Source organism: Phoca vitulina, unplaced genomic scaffold (genome assembly GCF_004348235.1).
Source record: "Phoca vitulina isolate PV1807 unplaced genomic scaffold, GSC_HSeal_1.0 scaffold7, whole genome shotgun sequence".
NCBI lineage: Eukaryota > Metazoa > Chordata > Mammalia > Carnivora > Phocidae > Phoca > Phoca vitulina.
In genome coordinates this window covers 66896433-66912200 of record NW_022589710.1, presented here as the reverse complement: position 1 = coordinate 66912200, position 15768 = coordinate 66896433, and the positions used below count along the sequence as shown (strand labels likewise).

The 15768-nt window shown below is 49.6% G+C and overlaps 1 protein-coding gene across 2 annotated transcripts in view; it reads left to right on the top strand.

The window, feature by feature from the left end:
- The first annotated feature begins 2048 nt into the window (after nucleotides 1-2048).
- The window catches only part of DEGS2 (delta 4-desaturase, sphingolipid 2), a 37569-nt gene continuing 23849 nt past the window's right edge, over nucleotides 2049-15768 (top strand). The window contains exons 1-2 of one of the 2 annotated variants that reach the window (XM_032405923.1): nucleotides 2049-2181; nucleotides 3751-3892. The gene's annotated coding sequence lies outside the window, so the exon portion shown is untranslated. The remainder of the gene's footprint in view (nucleotides 2182-3750; nucleotides 3893-15768) is intronic. The other variant, XM_032405924.1, reaches the window with a different exon arrangement.

The following is a 15768-nucleotide window of genomic DNA, read 5'->3' as shown; positions in this document are numbered from 1 at the left end:
GCTTGTAAAAACAGAGCAGAGGCGTTAAAACAACAACCCTGGTCCCACAGCCTCACCTCCGGGAAGTCATCCCTGCCTCCGGCTTGGGAGATTCCTTCCAGGTGTTCTCCAGAGCACTTGCCCTGACACCACGCACACTCACGTGCAGATACCACCACGCTCGCAGACAGACCGACAGACACACCGTGGGAACCCTCGGATTGCAGGAAGAGGTTGGTCGGAATATTCCGTGCTGCATATGGATTCATGGGTGTATCCAGGCAGACACGTGTCCAGTGACGAATCTACACACACCGTGTCTTTTTGCAGGTTTTCTGGCTCTCCTCCTCCCACTCCATCGGCAGGCATTCCACGTCTCCAACCCATCCTTCCCATGGCGGCTGAGGCGGGGCTGAAGGTGCAAGGTGCAAGGTGGCCCATGACACATTGCCAGGGCTGTTTGGGTGGTGGTGACGGGGTGCCCTGCACGCGGGGCCTTGGGGTATCACCCACGCCTTGGGATTCAGGAAGATGGGGGGTGGGGCGTGAGGGCAGAGCCCACCAGAGGAGAAGGCAGAGGTCAGCAGCTGGGCAGGGGCTGACCCTGGACCTTTGTGAGGGACATGTCTGAGGCCTTTGGGGCTCTCCAGATTTGTGTCAGCCACAAACGTGGATATCCCCCTGAAAATGCAATCCCGTTGAACTGAGACCCCTAAGGAGAGGGCTCTGCCATGTCCAGGGTCTTTGGTGTGTCTGAACGTGTGGGGCCCCACTCACTCTGCCTGCCATTCCACATTACTCCCCACTCTGTGGAGCTCTGGGGTTTTCCTCTTCAAATCCACTGTACTCCAACCGGGAGGGTGACCCTAAGGCCAGCAGAGTCCATCAGTGGGGCCGAGTGGTTGACAATGACTTGCATGGTGAGTATGGTGTTGGGTCTGGGGAGCTGAGCATCTTCCTGCCTCCCCGCCAGCCTTTGGACCGTCGGCCTCCTCGGTCCACCGACCAGCTCCAGGCCCCGGCTTGGGTTTCCATTGGGTTGTACCAGCAGCAACCCCCACGCGATCTGAGTTTCCGAATGGGTCTCTCCCTGCAGACTGTCAGGGCCAGGAGCTGGCCCCGTGCAGGGTGAATCCTGACAAGACCCACAGACAGGTGGCAGGGAGGAGACAGGAGGGGAATGAGTGTGCAGTGTGCCAACCCCAGGCTGCTCCAGTGCCTGCCTACCACGCTGTCACACCCAGCCCTGGAGCCGAGAACATTCTAGAGCTTTGATTTGGAAACCACAGCTCCATGGCCATCAATATCCTGGTGGAGTGGGCAAGAGCCAGACAGGCCGGGGCCGGAGCTCATCCCTTTGCTTCTAGCTGAGCCCGGTTCCTCCACTGTGACATGGGAGAGTGAGGGTTCCCAGATTATAGCAAAGCGCAGGGACCGTCACTGTTGACCCGGGCTGGCCCTGGCATGGAGCTGGAGAAGGGCCCAGCTTCTGGGGCTGATAGCACATGACATGCCCCGAATGTCCACACCCGACTAAGTTTGTTTGTATGTGGTGTGCAGTTGAAATCCTCCTCCCCTCCCCAAAACAGGGCCGACTTCTCCAACCGGTTTTTATTTTGTCCTTAAGCCACAGGTCTGAAAATGACTTAATCAAGAGGTGCCGTGAATTCAATCTCAGGGCCTGGCTCTCTGCTGGCCCGGCTCCCAGGGCCTGATGGAGGAGGCCCCGGGTGATCTGGTGAGCTTCACTGGGCAGCTGATGACTTCCTACAGGTCCCACGCGCTCCCGGCCTCAGCAGCCCGGTTCTCCCCGCGGACCCCTGCGGATGACAGAGGTAGCGCCGGGTGCCTAGGGGAGCGGAGAGGATGCGCCTCTAGCTCGGGCCGACAGCTCGGGAAGCTTCTGGGAGGAGGCGGCTCTTGGACTGGGCATGAGAGATTGGAGACAGACGAGGCAGGTGGGCGGGATGAGAGATTTGGGCATACGGGGAGGGGTGTGCGCGTGCACTCAGCCGTGTGGGTGCGCACGTGCGCGCACGCGGGTGCGCATGCGTGGGGGGGGCGGGCAGGGGGGCGGCGGTGGGAGAGGCGCCCGGGGGCGGGCAGGACCCCCTGCTCCGCCACCTTCCTGCCCGCCACCTTCCTGCCCACCGCCTTGCTGGTGAGAGGTCTGTGGCCAGGGTGACCCGCGTTCTTTTGCAGGTAATGCCTTTTCTGTTTCTTCTTGGAAGCTTTTGGGATTTTTCTCTTCGGTGGGCGCTCAGAAATTTCTGTACAGTGTTTCTAGATGGTGATGTTCAGCTTTTTGGTTGTTATTATTTTACTTTGTGTTCACTCTTTTTAAAGATTTTTATTTATTTATTTGAGACAGAACGAGAGCGAGCAAGTGAGAGAGCGAGAGAGCATGAAGGGGCGAGAGGGGCAGATGGAGAGGGAGAGGCAGGCTCTCCACTGAACAGGGGGCAGGAAGTGGGACTTCATCGCAGGACCCCAGGATCATGACCTGAGCCACCCACGCACCCCTTGTGTTCACTTGAATTAAGGTGTAACATATAAAATGCACACGTCTTAACAATACAGCTCAATGAAGTTTTACCTTAGTCTACACTGGGGTAGTCACCACCCAGGTACAGATGCAGACCACTCACTTTGAGGCCCTCTCCCCTCCCCTGCTTCTTCTCATCCCCAGAAGAAACCACTGTTCTGACCTCTAATACCACTGACTAGTTTAACTATTCTTGAACTTCTCCTGAATGGAAACATAGAGTGGTCTGCTTTTGTCTACTTGGTGTTTTTTTTTTTTTTTTATAAACTTCTAAATTTTAGAACTGTTTTATTTATTTTTTATTTATTTATTTATTTTTTAAAGATTTTATTTATTTATCTGACAGATAGAGAGACAGTGAGAGAGGGAACACAAGCAGGAGGAGTGGGAGAGGGAGAAGCAGGCTTCCTGCTGAGCAGGGAGCCCGATGCGGGGCTCGATCCCATGACCCTGGAATCATGACCGGAGCCGAAGGCAGACGCCCAACGACTGAGCCACCCAGGCGCCCCTAGAACTGTTTTAGATTTGCACAATTACTGGGAAGATAATACAGAAAACTCGTATCTCCATTCCCGTTTCCCCTTTTGTTTATTTTTTTTATTTTTTATTTTTTTAAAATTTTATTTATTTGACAGACACAGCAAGAGAGGGAACACAAGCGGGGGGGTGGGAGAGGGAGAAGCAGGCTCCCCACTGAGCAGGGAGCCCGATGTGGGGCTCCATCCCAGGACCCTGGGACCATGACCTGAGCCGAAGGCAGACGCTTAACAACTGAGCCACCCAGGTGCCCCTCCCCTTTTGTTTATTTAAGAAAAATTCTTAAGTAATCTCTAGGTCCATCAAGGGGCTTGAACTCACTACCCAGAGATCAAAAGCCACGTGTTCTACGCACTGAACCATCTAGGTGCCGCTTCCCTTCAGTTAGCATCTCACATTAGTATGGTAGATTTGTTAGAACTAATAAAATCTTTATACACTGTTACTAACTAGAATCCATACTACATTCAGATTTCCTCAGTTTTTTCTTTAACGTCTTTTTTCTGTTCCAAGAGCTCAGCCAGGACACCCCATTGCATTCAGTCGTCGTGTCTCCTTAGGTACCTCTTGGCTGTAACACGTTCTCAGCCACTCCTTGCTTTTGATGATCTTGATAGTTTTAAGTAGTACTGGCCAGGTATTTTGTGTCATATTCCTGAATTGGGATTTGCCTGATGTGTCTTCCTCAGGATTGGACTGGAGTCATGGCTTTGGGGGAGGAAGACCACAGAGGTGACGTGCCCTACTCATCAGATGATTTCATCATTTCAAGGGTGCATCCTATCAACCTGACCTATCACTGTTCCTGTTGACCTTGGTCACCTGGCAGAGGTATGTTGGCCAGGTTTCTCCACTGCAGGGTGACTCTTTTCCCAGATTCCACACTTTGGAAGGAAGTCACTGTACAGCCCATGCTTGAGGAGTGGGGAGTTGTGCTCCACCTCCTTGAAGGTGGGGTATCTGCCTAAATTATTTGGAATTCCTTGCATGAAAGATCTCTCTTCTCCATTTTGTTACTCAATTATTTATTGATATTATGAGTATGGACTCATGAGATTTATTTAATACTTTGGGCTATAATCTAATGCTGTCTTATTATTTTATTGCTCAAATTGTTCTAGCTTTGGCCATTGGGAGCTCTTGCAGTCGGCTCCTGTGTCCCTTTGATGCACCCCATCATTGCGTGTGTATGGGGTGTGTGTGTATGTGATGTGTGTGTGTGTGTGTTCTGAGCACTTCCTTACTTTCCGGAGTTGCAAGATGCTCCAGGCTCATCTCGTATATTTCTTGCTCCAGTCCTAGAATCTGCCATTTCTCCAAGGAGCCCTGGTTCCTTTTACTGGGGAAGGGTATTAGAAATCAAGGTCACAGGTGATCAAAGCTACTGGGATGTCCTTGCTCTGGGTGCTGTTGGCTGATAAAGCAAGGAAATATGTTTATGTATCGAATTCCTGTGTATACGCATCTGTAATTATTTCTACAAGTAATCATCTTTATCTGTGTTAAGCTAAACATTTATATTGGTGTCTCCACCTCTAATCAGTTACCACATGAAACATTCTAGCCTCTTCCCCTACTTATCTGCAATCTTCTGCTCCAACCTGGAGAAACCTGGCTCTCACCAGATATCTGCCTTTTTTTTTTTTTTTAAACTTAATTGTTCAATTCCAGTACATGTTTAGTGGTTCTAGAGTTACTAACTGCTGTTCCCATGGGAAGCAGCTTCATCAACTAGAGTACAGTCCTGCGACTGTCGTTTCCGAAATTACTCAGGGCAGCATCTGATTCTCCCCTGCCCTTAAGCAAAGCTGTTTCAGATGTTTCTCATCAATTAGATTCTTCTGTTGCATTCTGTGTTCTTTCCTGGGATTCCTGACTCCTAAATGGTTTTTTAAAATTGTGTGTACATCGAGGGCGCCTGGGTGGCTCAGATGGTTAAGCATCTGCCTTCGGCTCAGGTCATGATCTCAGGGTCCTGGGATCGAGTCCCGCATCGGGTTCCCTGCTCAGTGCGGAGCCTGCTTCTCCCTCTCCCTCTGCCACTCCCTCTGCTTGTACTCTTCTATCTCTCTGTCAAATAAATAAATAAAATCTTTAAAAAAAATAAAATAAAATAAAATAAAATTGTGTGTACATCGAGGTCCGCTCTGTGATATCAAGGTCTCTGAGTTTTGACAAACGCTAATGTCTTCTATCCTCTGTTACGGTCTCCTACACCATGATTTCACCTCCCTGAAAATTCCCCTGTGCTGCTCCTATTCAACCCTCACCACCCCCAGCGCTCCCGGCAACTACTGTTCTGTTTATAGTCTCCATAGTTTTACCTTTTCCAGAATGTTATATAATTGGAATCATACAGTACATAGTATTTTCAGACTGGCTTCTTTCACTTAGCAGTATGCATTTAAGATTCCTCCACGTCTGTTAGTGACTTGTTAGCTCATTTCCTTTTTTTTTTTTAAAGTTTATTTTTTAGTAATCTCTCCACCCAGTGTGGGGCTCAAACTCATGACCCGAAGATCAAGAGTTGCACGCTCCAAACACTGAGCCAGCCAGGCACTCCTACCTCATTTCCTTTTTTTTTTTTAATTTTTTTATTGTTATGTTAATCCCCATACATTACATCATTAGTTTTAGATATAGTGTTCCATGATTCATTGTTTGTGCATAACACCCAGTGCTCCATGCAGAACGTGCCCTCTTTAATACCCATCACCAGGCTAACCCATCCTCCCAACCCCCTCCCCTCTAGAACCCTCAGTTTGTTTTTCAGAGTCCATTGTCTCTCATGGTTCGTCTACCCCTCCGATTTCCCCCCCTTCATTCTTCCCCTCCTGCTACATTCTTCTTCTTTTTTTTTTTCTTTCTTAACATATATTGCATTATTTGTTTCAGAGGTACAGATCTGAGATTCAACAGTCTTGCACAATTCACAGCGCTTACCAGAGCACATACCCTCCCCAGTGTCCATCACCCAGTCACCCCATCCCTCCCACCCCACCCCCCACTCCACCCTCAGTTTGTTTCCTGAGATTAAGAATTCCTCATATCAGTGAGGTCATATGATACATGTCTTTCTCTGTTTGACTTATTTCGCTCAGCATAATACCCTCCAGTTCCATCCATGTCGTTGCAAATGGCAAGAGCTCATTCCTTTTGATGGCTGCATAATATTCCATTGTATATATATACCACATCTTCTTTATCCATTCATCTGTCGATGGACATCTTGGCTCTTTCCACAGTTTGGCTATTGTGGACATTGCTGCTATAAACATCGGGGTGCACGTACCCTTTCGGATCCCTACTTTTGTATCTTTGGGGTAAATACCCAGGAGTGCAATTGCTGGATCATATGGTAGCTCTATTTTCAACTTTTTGAGGAACCTCCATACTGTTTTCCAGAGTGGCTGCACCAGCTTGCATTCCCACCAACAGTGTAGGAGGGTTCCCCTTTCTCTGCATCCCCGCCAACATCTGTCATTTCCTGACTTGTTAATTTTAGCCATTCTGACTGGTGCTACCTCATTTCCTTTTATCTCTGATTGATATTCCCTTGTCTGGATGGACCACAGTTTGTTTATCCATGCACCTATTGAAGGGCACCTCGGTTGCTTCAGATTTTAGGTAACTAGAAATAAAGCTGCTATAAACGTTCACATGAAGGTTTTGTGTGGGCATGAGTTTTCACATCAGTTAGGTAAACACCAAGAAGCACAACTACTGGATCGTATGGTAAGGCCATGTTTAATTTTGTAAGAAGCTGCCACACTTGGGGTGCTTGGGAGGCACAGTTGACTAAGCAAGCGTCCAACTCTTGGTTTCAGCTCAGATCGTAATTTCAGGGTTGGGAGATCGAGCCCCGCATCCGCTCAACGCTCAGTGGGGAGTCTGCTTGAGACTCTTTCTCCCTCTCCCTCTGCCCCTCCCCCACTCTCTCTCTCTTTCTCTCAAATAAATAAATAAAACCTTAAAAAAAGAAGAAGCTGCCACACTGTCTTCCAAAGCGGCCATGCCATTCTGCATCCCCACCAGCAAGGAATGGGAGTTCCTGTCGCTCCACATCCTCAGTAGCAGCTGGTGTTGTAGGTGTTGGGGATTTTATCCATTCTCATAGGTGTGTAGTAGTATCTCATTATTGCTCTCATTTGCATTTCCCTGATGACAAATGACTCTGAGCATCTTTTCAGGCGCCCATCGTCGTTTGTCTTCTGTGGGGAGTTGTATGTTCAGGTTTTCTGCACATTTGTTTTGTTTTGTTTTGTTTTTTAAGATTTTATTTATTTGCGAGAGAGAGAATGAGAGACAGAGAGCATGAGAGGGAGGAGGGTCAGAGGGAGAAGCAGACTCCCCGCCGAGCAGGGAGCCCGATGCGGGACTCAATCCCGGGACTCCAGGATCATGACCTGAGCCGAAGGCAGTCGCTTAACCAACTGAGCCACCCAGGCGCCCCTTCTGCACATTTGTTGACTGGGTTGTTATTTACTGTTGACTTTTAATATTTGTTTATATATTTTGGATTCAAGTCCTTCATCAGACTTGTGTTTCGCGAATATCTTCTCCCAGTCTGTGGCTTGTCTTCACGTTCTTATAACATTGCCTTTCACAGAACCAAAGTTATACATTTAATAAAGTTGAAACTATGTATTTTTTTCTCTTTCATGGGTTGTACCATTGGTGTCATATTTAAAAGCTCATCACCGAACCCAAGGTCATGTGGTTTTTGTCCTATATTTTCCTCAAGAAGTTTTGTCATTTTGCATTTTACATTTAGGTCTGTGATCCATTTTGAGTAAATTTTTTCTCTAAGATTTTATTTTTAGGGCGCCTGGGTGGCTCAGTTGGTTAAGCGTCTGCCTCTGGCTCAGGTCATGATCCCAGGATCCTGGGATGGAGGCCCACATCGGGCTCCCTGCTCGGCGGGGAGCCTGCTTCTCCCTCTCCCTCTGCCTCCCACTCCCCCTGCTTGTGCTCTCTCTGTGTGTCAAATAAATAAAATCTTTAAAAAAAAAAAGATTTTATTTTTAAGTAATCTCTATACCCAGCGTGGGGCTTGAACCCACAACCTCGAGATCAAGAGTGGCACGCTCCACGACAGAGTCAGCCAGGCTCCCGAATTTTTTCTTTTTTAAAGATTTTATTTATTTATTTGACAGAGAGAAACACAGCAAGAGAGGGAACACAAGCAGGGGGAGTGGGAGAGGGAGAAGCAGGCTTCCCGCGGAGCAGGGAGCCCGATGTGGGGCTCGGGCTCGATCCCGGGACCCTGGGATCATGACCCGAGCGAAAGGCGGACGCTTAACGACTGAGCCACCCAGGCGCCGCTGGGCGCCCCAATTTTGAGTAAATTTTTGTGTCAGGTCCGGTCTAGGTTCATTTATTCTTTTGCATATGGACGTCCGATGGATGGTCTCTCTGAGGAGACTATCTTTTCTCCACTGAACTGCTTTTTTCTTTCTTTTTTTTTTAAGATTTTATTTGAGAGAGAAAAAGAGAGAGAGAGAGAGAGGGTGCGCACACAAGCAGGGGGAACAGCAGAGGGAGAGGGAGAAACAGACTCCCAGCCTGAGCAGGGAGCCCATTGCTTGATCCCAGGACCCTTGTCTTGTAGTTAATGAGTCCTCTGACTTTGTTATTCCTTCCTATTGTGGTGCTTGGGCTCTGGATTGATAAATCTGCATGTGAAAGGCACCCTTCCAAACTAGTCATTAACTATATCTAGGAACTGGCCCTGCGAGGGGCAGTCTCCTCAGGGCCAACAAGATAGCATAACCTTGAGAATTACAGAAAAGAAGAAGGCATGATTAGTGCAGTGCCCTCGCCCTCTGATGCTTTGACATCACTAAGGAATCTTTGTGGAGATGATAAGGGGACTTTTAGAGAGTGGGGTGTAAGTTTTCCTGAACAGCATAGAAAAAAATTGTATCATAAGAGTAGAAAGGAGTGATGCCAGTAGAAATAGCAGGAGCCCCTCTGGGCTGGCCCATACCTACGTTTCTTACTTACATGGCACTGTCCAAGAAAGTCAATCTGAAATTCCCAGGGTTTCTAACAATAGCTCAGTGGGATGGTAGATTGTTAAAAGCATGCATATGTATATAGTTGTTTGTTTCATTTTCTTTCACTAATACTGTCTTGGTGGGTTTTTTGGGAGGTCAGGCTGCAGGTCCAGCAGTGAGGCTGTTGGGAGTATGAACTGCTGGTTTAGTAAAGTCTGTGTGAGGAGGCGTGCTGTTGTTGTAACCAGGGGGAAGGGTGGCTGTGGTCATGGTGGGAACCGCAGGGTCTTGGTGGAAAGCTGGAGGGTTAGTAGGGAAAGGCACTCACTTGGAGGGTGTGGACCTTTGAAAGCGGGGTAGGCAGTCCTCTCCCCAAGGGGCTTGTGGGGTTCACTAGTGTGAGGCAGGTGCCCCCTGGGGGAAAGCATTATCTCCATTAATTGTCAGACTGACCCAGATAATAGTGACCTTAGCCAGATTTCCCTTTGGGCGTGGAGTGTTGGCACATAGGGTAGGTGTGTCTGTTTCCACAGAGAGCAAGAAGTTAACCAGGATCCTGGCGAAGCAGACAGCAAGCTCCGAAACAGCATAGAATCCCTAATCCCAAAGGAAGGAAAGCAGTCAGGGTCTGTGTCCACTTTGTGCCTTAGCAGAGGCAATCTGTGGGTGTGGCTGGGGCAGGGGTTTGAGAGTCGGGGTGAACTTGTCCCGGTCATCTCCAGCAGCCAGCTCCTGGGCCACGGAGAGGTCATCTGAAATATGGGCCTGGGTCCCCGCTCAGGGAGATGAGGCTGTTGGCCTTGTGGCTCTGTGGTGGTAAGACAAGGCTGGGCTGGGGTTCCAGCGTGAGCCCGTAGGCAGGCCCTCCAATCTGGCCACTTACTGCGGGCTCATTGCCTCAGTTGTTGGGTTGGTTGGTGATAGCAAAGTGCTGAGGTCTTTGGGTTGTGGGGCATGTATTAAGCAAACTCATGCCTGGTTGAAACAATGGCTCACTTGGAGGGTGTGGATCTTCGATTACAAACCAATGAAAGCTCCGAGATAGACAGTAATAACAGTAGTCATCAGAATGGTGTATGGTTGCACTTGACAGGTTTTGTGTTTATTCCGTGTGTGTGTAAGTTTAGGCTCGGATGGGCCCTGTATCAGATGAGCAGCTGCCTGGCCCATGGGACAACCTATGGTTAATGGGTTCTAGGAGAATAAATGCCCTCACTCTGGCCTCCAGCCCTTCTGGGATGGGGGCAAGATTGGAAATTTATAAAGATGGGGGGAGACAATATTAGAGGCCTGTATATAATATATAATGCATCTTTATGACCATGGAGGGGAGACAAATCCCCCTTTAAATGTAGGAAAGGGAGTGTAGGACATTTTTATTATTTATTTATTTATTTATTTATTTTTTAAAGATTTTATTTATTTATTTGACAGAGAGAGCGAGAGAGCACAAGCAGGGGGAACAGTAGAGGGAGAGGGAGAAGCAGGCCTCCCGCCAAGCAGGGAGCCCGATGCGGGGCTCGATCCCAGCACCCTGGGATCATGACCTGAGCCAAAGGCAGACGCTTAACCATCTGAGCCACCCCGGCGCCCCTCTAGGACGTTTTTAAATTTGACATTGAGTTTTGAGTTGGCCAAGGATCTTGAATTAAGAGAGATTAAGGCCTGGGGCAAGAAAGAGGTCCTGTTTGGGGTCCATTTGCTGGATTAGAATTTGAAAAGAAGATGTTTGAGGAAACCATTACATCTCTGAGCTCAACCTCTCTGGCCCTATCAGGGACAGGAAAGTTCTATTGAGTGCCTCTTCCAGGAGCCCGTTCTGAGAATTGAACTGTGTACCTGGTTACTACCAGTCCTGTCTAACTCCAGAAGGGATAGGAGTGGGCTGGCCAGGCCTTGTTTTGTGGCCTTCGGATATGGGGAGACAGGTGTGATTTGGGGTATCCCTGTGGGGCAAGAGATTCTGGGTCCTTTACCCTCAGCCGATGGCTTAACAGTGTGTGTAATTGATGTAGAGAGGGGGCCAGTTGTTGGCCAGAGCTCCAGGGCCAAGGTGACTGCCCGAAGTCTGGCCAGCTGTGTTGACCATTGGGTTCTGACCTTTGTCTGGAACATCCTAAGAGATGAAAAGCAGCAATGTTCTAATGAGTGCTGTCATCTTTATGGTGGTTGGTGGTGCAACTCACACAGTCAACAAGCTGTCATTGATGTTCATTCAGGTAATGGGGGGCTCCTGGTTAGCCAAGGGGCCTGGGGGAGGGGTGACCTCCCTCCTGGGTGGAACACATGGTACCTGGCCAGGGACTGAGGACAGGGGAGGCCAGGTGGAATATGCCAGAGGGTCCAGGTCTGGCTCCTTCCTGTTGTAGGAGGCCTCCTCAGCCGTGCTGAGCTTGTGGGGTGCAGTTTCTATGACCCCAGCAAAGGGGCAACTGCCTTGGGAGGGTCCCAGGCTCAGGGTCTGTGAGCGCCTCTATTTCTAGGAAAGCCCAGTATGTAGCCAGCAATTTTGGTTTTAATGGTGTTTAGCATGAGGACAAGAGAGGCAGTTTCTTGCATCAGAAGCCCTTGGACAACTAAGGGCCATCCTGGGTGTTCCAGAGACCTCAGGGGCAGGAGAGGACTCTCCTGCCCAGGCCTCTACAGTGAAGGAGTCTCGGAGGCCTGGCAGGAAGTTCCCGTTGACTTAATTTGGACGGATCTTAGAGCCTTTCATTAGAGGGGCCCTGCTGACCGTGAGCTGATTCTGAGTCCGATTGAGGTAGAATTTCTAAATTACGAACATGTTGCTGCCAGAATCCAAAAAGGATGCTGGTTTGTAAGACCTGAAGGAGCCTGTCCGATGAATCTTGCTAGAGGAATTGGTCCTCCCGGTAACATCACAGCTGTGCTCCTGGAGGAAGGTGATGCGGTCAGGTCTTGTCTGCAAGGATGGTGTGTGCAGGCGAAACTGTTGAGGCCCCCAGAGGAGCCTGGAGAAGGTGTGTGTCCCTGCAGGGCGGAAGGTAGCCAGGCTGAGGCGCCACTGAAATGGGTGCTGAGGAGAACACATTAGCCAAATCTGTAAGAGCAAAATCTCTACTGGCGTTGATTGGGTGGAGTTAATTTTTTATTTTAATTAATTAATTAATTAATTTAAATATTTTATTTATTTATTTGACAGAGACACAGCAAGAGAGGGAACACAAGCAGGGCGAGTGGGAGAGGAAGAAGCAGGCTTCCCGCGGAGCAGGGAGCCCGATGTGGGGCTCCATCCCAGGACCCTGGGATCATGACCTGAGCCGAAGGCAGACGCTTAACGACTGAGCCACCCAGGCGCCCCTTAATTTTTTTTTTTTAAAGATTTTATTTATCTGAGAGAGAAATATCATGAGCAGTTGGGGGGGGGATAGAGGGAGAGGGAGAAGCAGGCTCCTCACTGAGCAGGGAGCCTGAAGTGGGACTCGATCCCAGGACCCTAGGATCATGACCTGAGCTGAAGGCAGACACTTAAGCGACTGAGCCCCCCCAGGCACCATGGGTGGAGTTAATTTTAGCAATTTTAGCAGCATTGGCCTGCCTCTAGGCAGCAGCCAGTAGCTGGGGTGATTCCTTCTCCCCCTGTTCTCCCTCCTCCTCCTCCCCCCCTTCATCGTCTCCCTCCTCCCTCCCTCCAAATTCTCTATGGATGTGGTCCCTCCTACCCCACCAAGTCAGGGGAGGAGTCAGGACTTTAGCAGGCAAACAACACAACTAGGGACCTGGGGGTGTGCCATGGTCCCTGAGGGGGGTGCCCTTGCACTGACTCAGTGTGTGGTTCGAAATTCACCGGTACCTCGAAGGAGTGCTTCCCACCCCCCCATCCCCGCTCCTCTGGGCAGGCTGAAAAGTAGGGAGCACGGCACCTCGGTTTGCCCACCACTTGGTGCTGCCCGCGCATGCCCTGCCACGGCCCTGGGAGGGAAGTGAGGCGTACCTCTGTGCCTTCAGAGGAGCCTTTCAGAAACTCAGCTAGACCCCTAGAAAAGGGGGGTGCCCTGCAATGTCATCCTGCAATCTAGGCAGGTAGCAGCTCAGACCAGAACTTAGGGAGGACCCGGCTTCCGAGTTCCAGGTGGCAGTCGGCGGCCACACCAGGCAAGTGCGCCAGCCGCGGTGGCACCAGCTGGTGGCCCCTGGCCAGGCTGCAGCTCACGCTCAGTGCAGGCAGTAGGTGGGCCCCGGGCAACCTAGGGACATGTCAGCCCAGTCTGAGCCGGGCCTCCCTGCTCACACCCTGCTTGTTTTATAATGTTGATTTTATTATTATTGCGGCGAGGCCCACAGATCAGGAGAGGACTGCCATTAGCCAGAGAGTTTGTTAGGTGTAGTTAGCAGGACAGGACCCGTGGGAGGCGGGAGCAGAGGGGGCGAGGAGGGGAGCTGGGGAGGGGCCGAGGGGGCGACAGGAAAGCCTGGGCAGGTGCCTTAACGTGGTTTCCCCGGGGAAGGAGTGGTGAGGCAGGGTAAACAGGTTTAGGACTGGCCAGTCTGAATAATTGTATTCCAGTTGTCTGTTGAGTTGTCTGGAACCTGGCTCTGGGGTGATGAGGGCCGGGGAACCCTGGCCCCGAGTGTGAGCCACTGGAGGAGGCGGTGAGGTGCATGGGCTCTGGGCTGGTGAGTTTGCATGGGGAAGTCTCCCAGGCTAAGCATTTACTGGACCTGGTTAGCTGGGAAGGGCAGTCTGTCAGGGTCCGGGGATGTCAGAGCATCTGAAATACAGAGAATCGGCGCTCGGTGCTCAGCTGACTCAGTCCGGGGAGCATGTGACTCTTGATCTTGGGGTCATGAGTTCGAGCCCCATGTTGGTTGTAGAGATTACTCAAAAAAAAAAAAAAGAGGGTGCCTGGGTGGCTCAGTTGGTTAAGCGACTGCCTTTGGCTCAGGTCATGATCCTGGAGTCCCGGGATCGAGTCCCGCATCAGGGAGCCCGCTTCTCCCTCTAACCCTCCCCCCTCTCGTGTACTCTCTCTCTCTCTTTCATTCTCGCTCTCTCAAATAAATAAATAAATCTTTAAAAAAAAAGCAATTAGACTTAAAAATAGGAAAAATGTAAATTAAAAACCAAAACATTTAAAAAAAAAAAAAAAAGAGCTAGAGGAAATCCAGAAGGCATGAATAGTACACGGTTTTTGGTGTGCGTAGAGCATTTCTGTTTCATTGGTGCACACCATTCCAGCTCGTGGACTGACCACGGGGTGTCTTTCCCTCCGTTCTGCTGTGGTGGGAGGTTGGGGCTGTCTCTAGGATGGGGCTTTTTACCAGTAAAGCTGTTATGAATATTCCTACACATGTCTTCGGTGGATATCTATTTTCATTTCTTTGGGCCATGTGCCCAGCAGTGAAATTCCTGCCTCACAAGGAATTGTGAGTGCTTTGGGAGATGTTGCTGCAAGTTACCCAAAGTGGTTGAACCAAGTTCCAATCTTGGTGACACCCTGAAGCCTTTTCAGGCGAAAGGCTCAGGTCTTCTGATCTGGGGAATCCCCCTTTATTCCTTGTTTGCCGGGATTCATCCATTGTTTTATTTAGTAAATTGTTGTTGAGGGTATCCTTGTTCTGGGCATTAGGGACATGAGGGGCGAACCCACGAGGAGAAGACGCTCCAAAGGAGGGAACAGACAATAATCAAGCACGTAAGCACATGCTATAAAGATTTATTTCAGATAGGAATAATCATGCTGCCATATAATTAAATTATAATTACAATTTCAGTGATGACTTCTGTGAAGAAAATAAAGCTGCGGACGCACAAGTGTTGCCCCTCCTCCATTTTCTCTATCCTTCTAGAAATCTCTCGGGACAGATTTCGGGATTCTGTACCTGTCCTCATGTCTCTTTTCTTTAATGTGCTTCCATTTCACAACAGCATTGTTGTTTTAATTGAAGCATGACTGACACGCAACATCCTATAGACCTAAATGGGCAGGTCCTCTGCCCATTTTTAAATAGATCCCAGTGATGCGATTTTTTTTTTTAAGATTTTATTTATTTATTTGACAGAGAGAGTGAGAGAGCACAAGCAGGGGGAGCAGTAGAAGGAGGGGGAGAAGCAGGCTCCCCGCTGAACAGGGAGCCTGATGTGGGGCCCGATCCCAGGACTCCGGGATCATGACCTGAGCCGAAGACAGATGCTTAACCATCTGAGCCACCCAGGTGCCCCAGTGATTCGATATTTTTATTTTTTTAATTTTTAAAAGATTTTTAGAAGATTTTATTTATTTGAGAGACAGTGCACACGAGAGGGGGAGCGGCGGAGGGAGAGGGAGAAGCAGGCTCTCTGCTGAGCAGGGAGACTGACGTGGGACTCGATCCCAGGACCCTGGGATCATGACTTGAGCTGAAGGCAGATGCTCAAATGCCTGAACCACCCAGGTGCCCCGTGATTCAATATTTTTTTTAAAGATTTTATTTATTTATTTGACAGAGACAAAGCGAGAGAAGGAACAGGAGCAGGGGGAGTGGGAGAGGGAGAAGCAGGCTGCCCGCTGAGCAGGGAGCCCGATGCAGGGCTCGATCCCAGGACCCTGGGATCATGACCTGAGCCAAAGGCAGATGCTTAACGACTGAGCCACCCAGGCGCCCCGTGATTCAATATTTTCAAACATAACAGTCCCCACGATGGGTCCAGTTACCATCTGTCACCATACACAGTCACTACAATATTATTGACTCTGTTCCCTGTGC